Raw genomic sequence first — 15,101 nt, 5'->3', positions numbered from 1 at the left:
AGCCCATGGCCTGTCGGGTGAGACTCTTTGATGGAAAGTCGTGTAGCTCTACTGGCCTCTCACCCATCCAGTGTTCCAGATCTTTCTGGAGAGAGCTAGGCCTGGTGAAATGAGATCAGGGTTTAGATCCAGAAAAAGACTCAAATCCTGACTCTTCCCTAGCAACTCTGTAATTTTGGGCATATTAGTTTACTACTTTGTGGAAACCTCAAATATCTCATCTCTAACATGGAATCATACCCACAGTACCCATCTCACAGGACTGCAGAAACTAATTAAGATAGCACATGGGAAAGGGAGCTCATTCATTTATTCATTCCACAAATATTTCTTAAGTGTCTATTCTATTCCAGGCTCTGTGTAGGGATTCAGAGATCCAGCAATATCTTAGATCATCAGTGAACAACATAGACCCAGACACTGTCTTTGAGGCTTAAACACTCTTGGCAGAAAAACTTATAAAATCCTGCCATTTCTTGAATGTTACTTGAACTATGCATTGTGCTAGCACATGAATTATTTCAGTCAGTCCTATGAAAAATAAGTATATGAACTCTAGTTTAATATTAATACATTGGAAAATTAAGGTTCAAAGAGATTGTGGCATTTGCCCAAGGTAAAAGGAGATACAGATAAAAGGAGCACAGTTTTGAGTCTAGGTAGATCTATCTGTCTAAAACCAGTGTCCTTAACCAGTAAGATGTGCTGCTTCATTACAGTAGAAAGTCTGTTTCCGCCCAGGAATGAACAGGTCAGGTCCATGGCAGCCACACTGCGCTTACCTTGACCTGCTTGCTTAGCTGCCTGTGTGGCCAGCTGTAGAAATGGCTCAGTGTCCAAGCAGCACACACAGCAAGAACGTGCCAGGTTACTTGGGGCCCGTGGTGAGCTGCCACTCCTGCTACGTACCGAAGCATTCAGCACTACCCTGAGGCTGAGGCAGAGAATGCCCCCCAAGTGAACAGATCTCCTTTGGGGTACTGCTGCCTCAAGACAGCCTCAAACACCTGATACAAACCCTGTTGCTCTTTTAAACAGACTATTCTGAAGGACCTTAGGCAAGTCTCTTTAACTTCATGATCTTCCATTTGTTCACATTAAAAATTAGATCATCATATTTTCCTTTTAGGGTTGATAAAGAATTAAGTGAGCTGATGCATAGGAAGGGCTTAGCATGGTGCCTGACAATAGACACATGCTCAGCAAATGACACCTATTGTTCAAAGCAATTCGTGTAGTGGATAAGTGTTTTGGTCTCAAGCCAGACTGGGTTCAATCTCCAAATCTGCTGTTTACTAGCTGTGTGACCTCGAGCAAATGACTTAACTACTCTGTATCATTCTGCATCAGCTGTGATCGGGGTACAATACAATATAATGTAGTATAAGTAGTAGCAGAGACAGTAGTGGTGGTGGTAGTAGTAATAGTAGTAGCAGCCCCAGCAATAATAAGGCTTACCTCACTGGGTACGGGTGAGGGTAACATGAGTTAATCCACAGACAGTATTTAGTATACTTCCTGGCACATAAATGTTGTATGAAAGTTAGCTAATAGTGGTGGCTGTTGGATGTGCTAGCTATTGGTTGGCTGTGGTGGTGTTGGGTTGTGGTGGGGGATAGTTGAATATAGAGGTGATTGGTTGTGTCGGTAGTTGGTTGCATTGGTAGCTGATTTTGATGTCTTGTTAGTGGAGACAGTCATTGATTAGCTGTGGTCATTGTTGATTTGTTGTGTTTGTGAAGTTTTCTAGTTGGTTATAGTGGATGGTTAGTTGAGGCAGCTGATTGTTTATGGTGATGGATAGTCTTGTGTGATGATGTTTGGTTGGTTGTGGCAGTTGATTGGCTATAATGGTCTGTGGTTAGATATGGTGGGTGGTTGATTATTGGGTGCATTGCTTGGACTGGTTGTTTGGTTGTTGTGGATATTTGTGTGTTTTGGTTGGCTGTGGTAGTGACTGGTTGGTTGTGATGATTGGTTTGTTGTGGTAATGGCTAGCTGGTTGTTTACTTGGTTGTGATAGTGGCTGGTTGTTTGTGTTGACTGGTTGGTTGTGGTAGCGGTTGGATTGTTGTGGACTGAATGGGAGGCTGATGAGCTCACAAAGCTCTGATTTAAGGTAGAAATCCCCTAAACATGTCCGTTTCAGATATGCTCAACGATTAAACAAAGGAGGAACTTGCAGGGTGTGGTTGTACACAGAAGAAGCTGCTCATTGCAGACCAACATTTGTGATTTGAACCTTCAGCTCATGTTAGATCACAGCTTGTTTTACCTGCCCTTGGTGTCTCACCAAGCATGTCACATCTCTTCCAGTTAGTAATCACAAGGTGCTTGTGTTTTCTCTCAGTCTCAGGTGCTCTGGATAAAGATAGCCTTTCTGTTTAGGATCCCTACCAGAATTCCCAACAGTAATTTTTTCATGGGCCATGTAGGATATATTTTAAGTCAGACCACCCAAAATACACCCCACAAATTGTGCAAAATCAATCCATCCATTTCCTTCTTGTGTGGTACAGACAAATATCAGGTCATCTGTCTCCGAATTAAAGTTTGCACAGAGACACATCTCTTACCATTGCCTTCCTATAAAGTTGTTCCAGGGGTCCTGCAAGGGCTAATGTGGTGTGTGCATGTGTGTATCTGAGTGTACATGCACGCACACACACATGCATTCATGTGTCTGGCGGTAGTTTTCCTGAGCAAGTGTAACATGGTGGTCCCAGCCCCACTGTTCTCCTAGAAGACCTGTAGCCAGAACCCCTCAGCACCTCTCAGAGAAGGTTCATATAAGGAAGCAACCTAAGAACCCCTAGACATCAAAATGGGGCCATCTGCATCTCCAGATTGTGAAGGTTGACATCGTCAAGCTGGGAGGTGGAAGGGCAGTTCTCAAGTCTGTGGCTGCTGAGAGCAGAGCAGGTTGTGACCCTGACAGTACTGATAAAGCATGGATCCAGCCTGATTTTTGCAGTCTGTTATCAAGCCTCGTGGAGTAGGAGGGTTTGATGTAGGAGCCAAAGAGGTTAGGTTGGGTATGTGAAAAGAGCCAACAGTCACTGCAGAGTGGGTCTGGAGAGCAGATAGAAAGACAAGGACACTTGAAGGAAAGAAAACAGGAGCCTCAAATGTGCTGAGTGCTTTCTTCATGCCAGGAGTTGGTCTGCTGCGTTCATACAGTTGGTTTTACTGAATCTCAGGGGTAGCATGCTTCAGGGGTAGCCAGACTTTTGTTTAGACTCCATATCTACCATTTGCAAGTGGTGTCACTTAAGGCCAGTTTTTTTTTTGTCTCTTTTAGCTTTAATTTCACGTCCAAAAATTGCAGCAATGATGCTAAGAGATGACATAGCATACATGGGCTCGTGAGCCAGTGAATTTTGAGTTTGAGTCCTGGCTCCCCAGCCTTTGGACTAAGCAACTTTACACAAATCACTTAACCACTCTGTGCTTCAGTCTTCTGCAGATGAAAAGCACTACCCACATCATAGGGCCCTTGAGCTCTCTGAGAAAATGCATAGAAAACAGCTGGCCTGGCACCAGGCTGATAGTAAACAATACATTTTCACTCCCAACATTATTATTGCTGATTCTTCCTTTATAATGTTGTTAGTAGGACTCACATGAAATAATATATTTAAAGTTTCAGACCCTTTATAAGCACTTAATAAATGTCAGTGCCTCCATATTTTAGGTAATTTTATAAAAAATGAACGTGGACTCAGATTAGTTGAGAAATTTTCCAAAGATAACACAAGTGAAATTAGCAGGACTGGAATGGCATTCGTATTCATCCACTGCAGTGCCAGCATTCTCTTTGAGATTAAGAGTTGGGTAGATCACATGAAACCTCCCGGCATTTGGATGTTTATGATCCTTTCATGCCTCCTCCAGAAGTCGTTAATCACTGAGCGGTGTCCACGTTGGCCTGGATTCCCCAAGGTATATGGGCCGACAGACATCGAGGATGATTGTATATAAAGCCTTCAGGGTCCTTCCTAGAGGGTCATCCATTCTTTTCATTCCTGCAGAGGAACTTGGAAAGGGTGCACCAAATTTCCCATGGGAATAGGATCTTTCTCAAGAACTGATGAGACCCAAGGAGCTGAGCCCGTAAAAGCAACTAGATTCATAAAGGTGACCTGCAAATCCTCCGCTGTCACACAGCAGCTCCCCCCATGGAGACCCTGGGGGGCCATGTAGAAGATTTGTGCCACCATCCAAAGGGCATGTGATCATAAATAGTCATAAGAGATTTTAATTTGGAGATGCTGAGCCTCCAAGCAATAACAAAGAAAATCAGTAAAACTGAGTTATAGGAAGGGAGGAAGGGATGGCATGATGCCAGAGAGAGAGCTGGAAAATTCTCCACCATCCTGATTCTCCCCCTCGCCAGGCCCTGAGGGACTTGTGAGGAGCCCACAGTGGGAAGACGAGGTGCATGCCTAAGAATTTGAGTCTCAGTTTACTGGGCTCGATTATGAAGTAAGCACATGAGGCTGAGCCTGCGTGGGGAGTCAACACCACCCTTGAGAATTCCTGAAATTGCCGTAAATTGCAGTTTTATTTATACAACCTTGTAAAGTTTTCTGAGGCACACTCAGGTTTGAGAACCACTAAACTAGACCTAAGAAAGAAGCAAAGCAATGTCTATATGCAGATATCTGGGCATTTAAGCAATTCCCCTTCTTTTATAATAATTAACCAATCCTTAATAAAGAAGAAGAATGAGTGGGGAATTAAGAGATGCTTTTTCCTTACCTGTAATGTTTATCTTGACGCACAATAATATTAACCCTCTACAACTTTAATACATGCTATTGGATGTGTTGTTGGATGGATTAATCAATAGATGTATTGGAAACATCTAGCATAGCATCTGGCACATAATAGATACTCAATGAATGCTTATTGAGTATAAATCTTGCCCAATCACATCCACATAGACACTGTTCTTTTGTTGTTGCTGTTGTTAAGTAGAAGAGAAGTACTTGGCAACCTGCTCCCTGTCTTTACAAGGTGCTATTTGTTATTATGGTCCATCTTTCATGTCTCTGGGCATTGGTTTCATGACACTGCAGATACACCATGATGCCAAGTCCTCCTTCCACCGTGGCTGCTGGGAACATCTGTGCAAAGGATTATCTGAAGTAAAGTGCTACTGAACTGCAGATTCGGATGCAGAGGGGAGACCCTATATCCTGGAGAGATGCCGAAATGGAGTTAGCAACAGAACATTCGGGTCTCCATTCCAAAGGGCTGGGAATCCCAGTCACTAACCCTGCAACATGATGACTGCTTAGGGAGGAAGAGGGGAAGAAGTTGACATTTATTAAGTTCCCACCATGTGCCAAGAACTTTATCCATAGAAAATTCAAACCAAGGACTCCAAATATAAGTGGGATCCAGGAAGCAAACATTTCAAGAATTCATTTCTTCAAGAAATATTTATTAAACACCAGCCATAGATCTGCTATAGGTGTGGAAACACATCTGTGAACAAAGATAGGAAAGCCCTTTCCCTCCTGGTGCTTCAGTTCTTCTGGGAGATCACACTGTAGAATTGGAAGTAATAGAGCAGCCAGTGGTAGGAAGTTTTGGGTGAAATCTGGAAATGCTGAACTGACATCTTCGGTGACCATTTACATGCTCTTAGCTCCATGGTGTGGGGCACCCTCTCAAAGGGGTCAGAATGGGGTGCACACAGGACAAGATATTCTGGGACCCCACAGAACCCTCCTCCTGAGGCTTGGTTCAAGGGCCTGTCTTTGGCCCATCCTTGACCCTGGTCCTGGTTGCACTTCCCTAGGCAGAAAAAACATGGCAGAGAATTGGCCACAATAACCTTCTCCACAAAACAATCCCAGCACTGTTTGGCTTACAGAGAGAGCTGATGTGAATTTGACCAGACAGGAATCATGAGAATGTCACTAAGAGATCTGCCCCAGGTAGACAATGTGACTCCAACAGTCACCACTGCCCCAAGGTGTCATACCTGATGATTTTATCAGACCTGGCAGCAGAGAGGCTCCAGGATCTGGCTCTAGATCCTACAGGTGGAAACACTGTCTTATGTACCTCCGGATCTCTGTGATATGACATGAGATTTGGCACACAGTAGTATTCAGGAAGTGTTTATGGAATGAATGAACAAATAGATGAGTGATCGGGACAGACATATGGAAGTTGGATATGTGGATGGTGGATGGATAGATATATGCACAGATGGACATATGGATGATATGATTCGTGGGTAGAGGAAAGAAGGGAAGGTGTTGATGTACCTAACATTGAGAATTAGTCATGTGGGTCAGCCCTGTCCAAGGCAACCTGCAGATGTGGTTCAGGCGAGTGGGCAATATGGAGGTCCAAGAACAAAAGCCATGGGGTACAGAGAGGCATGGAGGGAGGGATATGCCAAAATCAGCCTCTAGGAACCCCTGTCCATGACTACAGAATAGACTCACAGTGACCATGTTAACTAGGTACTGTCATTGCCCTTATTTTATAGATGAGAAAACAGAGGCTCAGAGTGGTTAAGTAACTTGTCCCAGGTCAAACATCTGGTATATCTCAGAGCTGGAATTTGAACAACAGCAGTCTAGACGTCATCCTTGTACTCAAACCTTTAAATTAAAGACCAATCTGGATGGTATGTGGTACACATTGCTCCCACAGTCAATACAGGAATTCTTTTATAAAAGGAAGTCCAACATGCACTGAATACCTGTCATCTTCAGGCTCCATGAGAAATTTGTTCACATTCATTTATTTGTCTGTTTAACAAATACTTACTGAGGGCCAATTATGTGCCCGATACTGGGAAGAAGCAGTGAGTTGGACAGGTAAAGTCCCTGCCCTGATGGAGCTGACATGCTACTGGGGGAGGCAGACAGTAAATGTGTGTGTATATGAAAGTCAGTGGTGGTGTTAGGAAGCAAAGATAGAGGAAGGAAGCCTGTAGAGGTTAACCTATTTCAGGAAAGAAGAGAAGGGGCTCCCTGGGCAGGAGAAAGTACAGAAACTTTGGAGGAGCCATGTGGCTAACTTGGGGAAGGGTCTTCTCATCTCTTATATTATTTAATTCTCACTAAAATAGGGCCTGGTATGAAAAGGTGTGATTATTAAAGGTCAGGTGCTTCCTTCAAGGTCACAGAGCTGCGGTGTATTTGGAGCAAGTCTGCACACCCTCAGTGACACACGCTATATGGGACCCTCTAAATTCAGGCTCATGGGCAGAAGCCTTCTCAGTTTCCTGAAGCTTCCAAAGATTCCTTACTCAGTTGCCCTAGATTTTGAGGACTGCAGGGCTCATTATGGTATCTTTGAGTCACTCATTTATACCCTCCCTTATATCTGCTCTGAATCTAGGGCACAACTATACGATAATGAGAAAACTTTTCCACTCTGATTTATGAAAATTTGTCCCATTGCATTATTTTCATGCCTCACAAATCTCCCCCAGACAAACCTGAGTCATTAATACGAGCCTAAAGGATATTATTTGAACTGCCAGCTGGCATCGTAGGGAGCTTTTGTTCTTTCTGTAACTCCTTCGTTAGTGTTTTCATCATTACTGCATTATCTTATGCGGTCTTCTCAGTAGTCTTCATGGTCTCATGAGGTAGTCCAGGAGGCTGTTACTATCCCCATTCTGCAGACGGGGCCATGCAGGTCTCTAACTGAGCCGGGGCTGAAAGAAAGCAGGAGTGAGGGGGCTGGCCCAGCAGTCTTCCTCAGCTCGGGAAAGGGCATCACTATCTGCATGATTCCCAAAGCCCAGAGCCCAGGAGTTGTCCTTACCAGCCCGTGTCCCTTGCTGCTAATATCCAGGCTGCCAGAGGCCCTGTTGACTGGAGTTTGGATCTTCAGCCCACTCACTCCTCCCCATCTCCCGTGCACACCCCCAGTCCATGCTACCATCCCCTCTCACTTAAGTGGTCTCCCAGCTTCCATTCTCAATCCCATCCATTCCCTGCCCGCCATTGCAAATCCCTTCTTCCTCCCACAGGAGTTTAGGCAAAAGCTTTCAAAAGAAAAAACAAAGGGCCCATTCTGCATTATCCCTTTACTCAAAGGGCTTTATCCACTGAAACCCAAACTCCTACACCCTCCCTGAGTCCTGCCCCCCTCTCCAGTCCCATGTTAAAACCCTCTTCCTTGCTGGGGTTTCTGCAGCCAATTAGCTACTTTTAATTTCCTAGACTTGGCCCAAACCCATGCTACTCTTTATATCTGAAATACTATTGCCCCTGGCTTTGCTTAGGGGTTAGAGTGCTCTTCCTTCAGAACTCAGCAGGAAGTTCCTGACCACCCCAGTCTTCATCATTTCCTCCTTTGCTAGAGGCACTAGCTTCCCAGTGCGCATTCTGTCATGTTCGGGTTTGTGTGTGGCCTGTGTCACCACACCCCTGCCACCTCTGGAGTGTAGGTTCCATGAAGGCAGAGAACTAGTCTGTCTTCCCAGCGTCCAGGACCTGGAAGGTGCAGTAAGCTCTTGTAGAATGAATGGCCTTAAATAAGTGGAACAAATGGGTGAAGTGAAACATCAACTTGGTTATATGTATTAACCATCAGAATGTCTCTCATCTTCTTTTCTGTAGGATTCCCGATAAATTTTCCTGACACTTTTTGCACTTATATGCATAGTATCTAGCTCTAAAAGGTCCTCAATCAGTGGTTATTGAATGCATAAATGTATGAATAGGTGGATACATGGATATATGCTTTTTACTTTGATTTCATAGTTTTTCTTTGTAAATTTCTTTTATCTGTTATAACCAAGTAACTACAATAGCCAGTTGTTTTCCAAATGCAGTATTTATTTTTTTGGCACTAGCTCCCTTCTTCTAAGGATACAAGAGAAAAAAAGTTGTGAAATCAAAAACATATCCCACCTGCAGGCATTCTTGATTTACAGATACAGAAAGTGGTTCAACTGAGGGTGGCAGGGTCAATAAAACCTTAATCCCAAAACTGGCACGTGGCACTTGAAAGCCTAAAATCATACAAAATTCCAGCCTTTGTAAGTTCCCATGATTCGGTCACAACAAGGACGCTTTCTCATCAAGAAAGCCTCCAAGGTGTTTGTGACCATCATCCCCATGGTCACAGGTTCCCATATTTCTTCCCTGCTGTGACATTTGTCATTAGTTCTCCAGGCTCTTAAAAGGTGGTCCTTTGAATTTTCCCTCTTGCTGCAGGGAAAAATTTCTGGGTTTCTTATCAGCACCATCACCATTTCACTTTCTTTCTTTCTCCCCTGGTCTTGCTTCCTATCCTCCCCCTCACATGGTAACAAATCAAGCAAAGTAAAACACCTTCCTTGAACAGCTTCCCTTGGGCAGCATGAGGTGCATTATCCCATTAAGGATCTGGTATGTACAAAACAAATACGTTCCACCTCCACCTAACAATCGCCATGCATTATGTCTACCTGCCACCTCTCTGGTTTAATGTTGGGTGATTTACTCACTCTGGGTTTTAGCTCATTTGCTCATGTTCTTTCCTGAGAAGCAGGGTGCAAGAAAACATGCATTTATTTAGCACTTACTAGGTGTCAGATTTGGTCTATATCAGTTGGGGTAGGCTAACACAATAGAAGTTAATTTTTTTACTCACATGAACAGTCAAGGGGATTGCAGGTTATTGGGCAAGAGGAGGAAAGATTTGCACCACACAGTGACTTGGGAGCCCAAGCTAATAAAGTCTTTGAAATTTTAAACATCAAGCTTCCAGGATTGTTCTGGGTGTAAACATCCATCATGCAGAAGTGGAAAGAACATGGAGGATCATGAGTGGGAAAGTTTTATGGGGCAAGCCTGGGAGTGAACATATCACTTAGCTCATATTCCACTGTCTAGAATTCAGTCACATGAACACATCTGACTGCAAGGGGGTCTGGGAAATGTAGTCCAGTTGTATGTCCCAGAGAAGGAGGAAATGGGTTTTGAAGAGTAGCTAGCCTAACTCTGCCAACCAGAGTTGAGTGTTTTATATTGTTGCCTTATTTAATCCTCACAACAACGAGGTAAAAAAGACATTATTATCACCACCGTCAATGAGGAAACTGAGGTCCTGGGCATAATGTAAATTGCAAGAGAACACATCACTCTTAATAGTAGGTAAATTGTATAATCTGATTCAAACACAGGTCCATGTGACTCTAATTCAAGTTTCTTCTCAGAAAATTACAATTCTTCTCTAAGGATGGGAAAGATCTGGCTTTGGAGCTCCCAAATAGCAAGGAAAACGATTGATGGATAGCAAATGTGAGGGGGTAAAGTTCCCCTCTGGCCTCACAAGATGGCGATGGTTACCCTGGCTATCTTGTTTGGGAAGTATTTATCCACCGGCCCTACCTCCGACAGCCCCAGGTAACTTCCCTATGAGAACACTTACTCTATTCCTTGAAAGGAACCTATCTGGCTACTTTATTTGATCCTAATAAATGAGACTTTTGGTATATGGTTAATGAAAATCTCCCCAGCTTAATTAACTAACACCATTTTGCCCAGTAATAAATTCACTTAATGACCATATCATTTAAAATTCAATACCCTTGAGTGTTTCACATCCATTTGTATATCCAATTTTTTTTAATCTGTGGAAACCAAATTTAAAGAATGAGTTTTTATCCATGTCACAAAAAAAACACTTAAAGTATTCAAAAGTAGATAAAATAGAAGACAACACCCACGCCAATACAGACAAAGCCCATCTTTCATAAATTGTGAAAATTTGATAAATACACACACATGCACTAGAAATAAAATGTTAAATTGAAATGCTCTTAAACATATTGTTTAGATTCCTAAAATGCCACAAAAATGGTTAAAAAAATACATTTGACTATGTTTAGAATTCCCCAGAGGAAGAGTGAGTTTCAGTGACTTAACCACTAGATGAGTTGCTCATTAAGAGAAGTAAATTGAAATAAACTGGCTCAGTTATTATTTTGTAGACATCGGGGTTACCTTGTTTGAAGGTGTACTTCTTCTGATACTGCTAACTGGTCATTCTTTCTGAGTCTGTCATAGACCAGACTGTCCTAATGAACGCTTGGGAATACAGCCCCCTCTCCGAGGAATCTGTCCCAAATTCTACTGTGTTTCTAGGTTTGATGCCAACAGCCTGTGGTGGCCCTGCCTGCTGGCAGTGATTGACTTAGTTGACAAAGGACAAAGACATTTATATGCTGATTTCCATTTACCGCTCTCAATCCAGAACTATTAACTCTAGATTATATATCCAGCTGTCTCCTCAGCATTGCCACTGGGATGTCTCATAAGTGCTTCAAGGTTGACATGCCCCAAAGCAAGCTCTTCCTGTCCCAACTCTCCAAACTCTGTTCCTCTGTGAGCCTTTCTCCCCTCTGAGAATGGCAGCTCCATTCTTCTTTTGTTTAAGGCAGAAACCTTGGAGTTGTCCTTGGTTCTTCCCTTTCACAGCCAGAATTCAATCTACTAGCAAATTCTGTTAGGGCGGCCATATCTAATCACATCTCCAACACGTTTACCTTTATCCAAGCCACCAACCCCACTCACTTTGATTATTTCTGTAGCCTCCTAATTGGTTTTCCCTCTTCAATCCTTCCCTGCTAAAGCTTCTGTTCCCCACAGCAATCAAAACAATCTCTCAAATGTTTAAGTCTGGCCATGTCCTTCCCCTCTTGAAAACCATCCGGTGGCTTCCATCTCACTCAAAGTAAAATCCCCAGTTCTTAGAACGGCCTGCAAGACTCCACACTGTCTGGCCCCCATGACTCTACTGCTCTTGTCTCCGCCACCTCTCCCTATCCCACACTTCTTTCTGGTCACACACACTGCCCCCTCCCCGATCCTTGGACATTGCCAGACACACTTTCACCCCAGAATTTTGCACCTGCCATTTCCCCAGCCTTCCTCCATGTGGCTTGTTCTCACACTTCTCTATTCATGTTCAGATGTTACCTCAGAGCTGGTCTTCTGGTTAAAACCACCCCAGTGTGCACACAGGGAATCGCCTCTGTCCCACTGTGTGTGGCCTGGGACTGCCACATGCTTAAATTCTAGACTGGGACAATCAGACGTTTTCTACTAGGACTCTGAATCTTTAGCAGAGTAGTATTGAAAAAGAAGAAGAGAAGGAAGAGGAAGAAGAAAAGGTAAGTAAGGAATGGAAGAAGGAGAAAATGAAGAAGAAAGGAGATAGTTGAACCTGATTCATTCCTGTGGTGGTGCCTTAACGAGACTGTTGATCCAGTACTGCAGCCTGTGTCCTCAGGGTTTCCTCCTTTCCTGCCTCTTCCCAGCCTATTCATACGAGACTCGAGACTCCTTATCAGTCATCTCATATATCCTGCGAGTAAATCCCTTTTTACAATAGTTGGCCAGTGACATTTCTTGTTGCTTGTTGAAAACAAATGTTCTAAGTGCTGAACTAAAAAGCATGTGTGTAAGTTGAAAGAAAAGTCAAGGACACTGTAGAGTGTGAGTGTGAGTAGAGTGTGAATAACTCGGAGGGTCCTCATTTGTAGTCATATAGGTCAAACCAATCCTCTGGTTAGAGTAGAGGTATGGAATAGCATGCCCACCCCATTACCTTTGGGCAGCTTTAAGAGTATTTGACAATGGGGGTGAATAAAGGCCCAGTGGCCAGCTCCAAAACTTACAGCAAAGAAGTGAGCAGGGGAAAAGTGAAACCAGACAGCATTTCTTCTGGTGCTGATCCCCTAACACAAGTGGGGAGGAAAGGAAAGATCTCGTGGGAACCATTCCCACGCCTACCCCCCTTAGCCTCTACTGAATCACCTTCCGCCTTAATTTCTCCTCCCCTACTGAGTGCAGAATGAATTGTCTGTCATGCCTTGTAGATAAGAACTTAGGCAAAGTAAAAACAGCGACAACTGATATTTCACATCACCACATGCTGTTCACCTGCTATTCTGCTGCCTCTTTTGCCATTACAGCTTCTGACTATATGGAATGTTTTTCGCTGTCTTTACAACTTAGACTAGTTGTCCCTTCTGGGCCAACTCTCTTGGGGGCTAGTTATTCCCTCTTCTGACGCCATAGTGCTTTGAATAGACCCTTCTCTACATCAGCTCTCATGACCCTGTAAGCATGAAAAGAGTTTGCTGTTTGGAGTCAGATAATCCTGGATCATATGTAAGCCTGGTGGCATGTTATTTTGGTATTTCTGGTTGGGTTCCTTTCTGAGCCTAACTCTTTTTGATAAGAGGGGAATCAGAGAGCTCACTTTCCAGAATTATAAATGAAAGGATCTGTTGTCCATAGAAATCACCTAACACAAATCTACATTGTAAAGTATGTGTAATAGATCCTTAATCATAATTAATCCCCTTTGTTTTGTTTGCTTGCTTGCATATCAAAAGTTAGCACCCCATAGTGGTTAAGGGAGTGGGAGTGGACTCACTGGAATCCTGCCAGCTGAGCAATTTTGGACAAGTCACTGAAGTAGCCTGTGCCTCCATTTTCTTATCTGTAAAATAGGGACAAAAGTAAGTTTCACCCTAGAGGATTGTTGTTAAGTATTAAATGAGTTTATTCTTACAAATTCTTACAGAAGTGCCTGACATATAGTAAGACCTCAATAAAGAATAATATCGAGCATTTGTTGATAGGAGTGAGTTTTAGATATGATCTGGGATCTCCCAAATGGGCTGTGAATTTGACAGGGACTATATAATATTGATCTTTATGTTTGAGGACTTAGTGGTCAATCAGACATTGCTTAGTAAATGAACGAATAAGTATGTGTTGGGTAATGAGCATTGGTGCCCAATGGGTCCTGGCCAAAGAGCCCTAAGAGGAATTCTGCCTCTCTGTCCCACCCTGCCCCACTGCCCCAGCCCCTCCCAGAGACACAGAATACCCCAGACCACAGAGACATAAACATGTTGAGGACTAAATTAAGTGCAGATGAAACCAGGACGATGACATCACAAATAACCCCTTAAAGAAAAAGAAATGCTCCTTCAGAGCACTCTCCGGCAAAATGAACTGTGATTTACTCCAGCAAATTACCAACTGTAAAATATTTACAGCTAATCTCCTCTACCTTCCAGGGTGGCAGTGGCAGAGGGAGGCAGGTTGTCTAGGCAGTAAAAGCGGGATGCAATTTCTGTTTCAGTGGCCCTGTTTTCTGCAGCAACCTCAGGCAACAGTGCCATTTATATCTTCCACGCACACAATCTTTTCTGCATGTACACGAGTCTCGATTACAGGCAGTTGAGGTTTGTGTGGTAGGCATTATGCATTTATGAGCCAGAGCAAACATTTACTAGTGCTAGTAATTCGTCTAAGGGTGGTGGGGAAGAAAAGCAGGAGCAACCGGGCACAGTGCTAGTTCCCTGACAGCTTAGCAGGGACTGGGATGGGATGGAGAATTGGTGCCCAGCTGGGGAAGAAATGTTCTGTCCACCTGGAGGCTCCTGCTGGCCCAGGCATGTCCATCTCCCCACACCTCTAATTCACGAGATCAGTGTAGATGTGCCCCTGGGCTCGGTCCTTGGACATTTCCTCATCCCTGTATATACTCCAGTGTATACCATATGTACGTGTTGTTAATGCCCAAATATTTCTCCAGTTCAGATCTCTTCCCAACTCACTGCTTACCTGAACATTTCCATTTGGGCGTGTCTGAGGCATCTCCAGCATGATACACCTGAGCATAGTTCCTGACCTCCCCACTCCATGCCCAAGTCTTCTCCTCCTCTCAATTTCTTCCTCCAAATCAGTAAATACTTTATTCTTCCAGTTTCCCAGGACTAATATCTTGGCATTACCCTGACACTCCTCTTCCTCTTATATCCACACAAATCCAAATTCTACTGGCTCTTTCTTCTAAATACATGCAGAATCTTCCCACTTCCCCACCCCACTGCTGTCTCTGACCTGGACTGCTGCAGTTGTTCCTGATGGTTTTCCTGTGCAGTCAGTTCTCAATGCATCAGTGAAAGTGGTCCTTGGAAATTGTCATTCAGATCATGACACTTGGTCCTCTGCTCAAAAACTGCCGAGGGCTTTCCATTGCATTCAGAATAAACTTTCATCATCTGGGCTTGCACTGCTTCTCTGATCTCATCTCCTGCCACTGTC

At 43.7% G+C, this 15,101-nt stretch overlaps 1 protein-coding gene across 1 annotated transcript in view; it reads left to right on the top strand.

The window, feature by feature from the left end:
• Positions 1-15,101, top strand: part of HS3ST4 (heparan sulfate-glucosamine 3-sulfotransferase 4) — a 361,611-nt gene that overhangs the window by 314,575 nt on the left and 31,935 nt on the right. The gene's annotated exons all lie outside the window — the stretch shown is intronic.

Source organism: Eulemur rufifrons, chromosome 14 (assembly GCF_041146395.1).
Source record: "Eulemur rufifrons isolate Redbay chromosome 14, OSU_ERuf_1, whole genome shotgun sequence".
Taxonomy (NCBI): Eukaryota; Metazoa; Chordata; class Mammalia; order Primates; family Lemuridae; genus Eulemur; species Eulemur rufifrons.
The sequence above is the reverse complement of the archived record's forward strand: the minus strand, read 5'-3'. Positions and strand labels throughout refer to the sequence as shown.